A 2402-nucleotide genomic window follows, 5' to 3' on the forward strand; every position below is an offset into this window, starting at 1 on the left:
ACCTCACTTTGAATCCACATTTGAATGAATCAGGGGCAACTTGAACCATTTGTAGACCTTAATATATGAATGCGTTATTTGGGAATGAGTGTGTTTGTCCAATAATTGCACTTATCTGTAAGAAAGGGTCTCTTCCCTGACCTTCAGCTGCTTACCATTAAGATATCTTTCAGTGTTTGAAATCACCATTGTAAAAGTGGTTCTCATTACAACATCCAGTCTGGTAAATGTTCACAATTGAATGGGATATTTATATAAACATCAGCAGTCCTTGTGAACATTGAAGCCACTAGGTAATTTTTTAACCCTTACTTTCCTCTCACCTTGCCCTCTTTTGCAGTCACCAATGTCTATTACTTTTATCTACGTACATGTGTATGCATTGTTTACATTACAAGAGAGAAAATGTATTTTATATTTTTTCTGAGTTATTTTATTTGGGATAATGTCCTTCAACTCTATTCATGTTGCTATGAAAGGCACAATTTCACTTTTTGTGGCTGCATACTATTCCATGATTTACATATATCATATTTTATCTAATCATCCATTGATTGACACTTAGATAGATTACTTGATTTTTCTATTGAAAATGGTGTTGCAATAAACATAGGAGAGCAGGCAACACTTTCTGATATAAAAGTTTGCTTTTGGGAGGAATATGCCCACTGGGAGGGATTACTGGGACAAATGGTAATACTAATTTCATTTCTCTGAGAAATCTCTGTATTGTTTTTCATAGAGTTTGTACTAATTTACATTCTCACCAAGCATGTATAAAGCATTATTTTTCGTATGCTTCTCTGCCAGCACCTGCTGTTTTTTATTTGTAATAACAGCCATTCTGACTGGTGGAAGATGCCGTGTGATGTTGTTTGTAATTTACATTTATCAGATGATTGGTGATGCTGAGTATGTTTTCTTATTTGTGTCGGCCACTTCTGTGTCTTCTTTTGATAAATGTCTGTTTTTGTCTATTCTTTAATGAAGTTATTTGTCATTTTTAGTTGACTTATTTGAGATACTTATAGATTTTATACATTAGCCTTTTGCAAGGTGAATAGATTCCAAATAATTTTTCCCATTTGCGGGTTGTCTGGTCACCATGTTTTCTGTGCGGACCTTTAGTGCAATTAAATCCTGTTTGTCTGCTTCTGTTTTTACTGCATTTGCTTTTGAAGTCAAGTCATATTTCATTTGCTTAGACCAATGTCCAGAGGACTGTTTTTAGATTTTGTTCAAGTATTTTTATAGTTTTAGTTTATAAATTTAAACACTGAATCCATATTCAGTTAATTTGTGTCCATGGTGATATGGAAGTCTCGGTTTATTCTTCCACATAAGGCCATCTAATTTTCTCGGCACCACTTATTGAATAGAGGGTTGTTTCTCCAGTGTATATTTTTGTCAGTTTTTTCAAACAGCATTTGGTTTTATACATTTGGTTTTCTTTCTGGACTCTCTATTTTTTTCTACCAGTATCATGCTATCTTTCTGATTACATTCGTGTAGTATAATTTGAGGTCAGTGAATGCAGTGCTTCTAGTTTTGGTCATTTTGCTTAGGATTGTTTTGCTATTCAGACTCTTTTTTGATTCTGTGTGAATTTTAGTATTGTTTTCTAAATATTTAATCAAATATACTGGTCATTTGATAAAAGTAGTGTTGAATCTGTATAATGCTTTGGACGGTGTGTTTGTCCCTTTTGCATTCCTATAAATTAATACCTGAGGCCAAGTGACTTACAAAGAAAAGAGGCTTATTTGGCTGACAGTTCTGAAGGCTGTGTGAGAAGCATGGCACCAGGATCTGCTTTACAATCACAGTGGAAGGCAAAGGGGGAGCAGGCTATGTCACATGGTGAGAGCTGGGACGTGAGTGGGGAGGAGGGTTGCCAGGCTCTTTTTAACAATCAGATCTCATAGTAGCTAAGACAGCAACAATTCACTAAGTGCCATGGGGTGGTTCCCAAGGCATTCCTGAAGGATCTTTCCCCATGACCCAAAACCTCCCAGTCGGTCCCACCTCCAACACTGAGTATCACATTTCACCATGACATTTGGAAGGGAGAACATCTAAACTATATCATTGCAGTCTCGGGCCCAAAATTCTCATGTCCTTGCATTGCAAAATATAATCATCTTTTTTCAATAAACCCCAAAAGTCTTAACTTGGTCAGCCTCCAACTCAAATGTCTAAAGTCTCATCTGAGCCTTAAGGTGACTTCTTTCCATCTGTGAGCTTGCAAATTAAGAAAATGTGAAAGTTGTGTATTCCAAGGTGCAGTGACGGTGCAGGTGTTGGGTCAATTATTCCAATCCAAAAGAGATAAATTGGCCAAAGGAATGGCCAACAGGCCCCCTACACACATGAAACCCAGTAGGGCAGATATTAAATCTTAA

The 2402-nt window shown here is 36.5% G+C and overlaps 1 gene segment (V, D, J or C); it reads right to left on the minus strand.

Moving 5' to 3' along the window:
- Window positions 1-2402, minus strand: part of LOC105535258 — a gene marked incomplete at its 5' end in the record, with an annotated part of 7474 nt that overhangs the window by 4876 nt on the left and 196 nt on the right.

This window comes from Mandrillus leucophaeus, unplaced genomic scaffold (assembly GCF_000951045.1).
Source record: "Mandrillus leucophaeus isolate KB7577 unplaced genomic scaffold, Mleu.le_1.0 Scaffold1435, whole genome shotgun sequence".
NCBI classification, from domain to species: Eukaryota; Metazoa; Chordata; class Mammalia; order Primates; family Cercopithecidae; genus Mandrillus; species Mandrillus leucophaeus.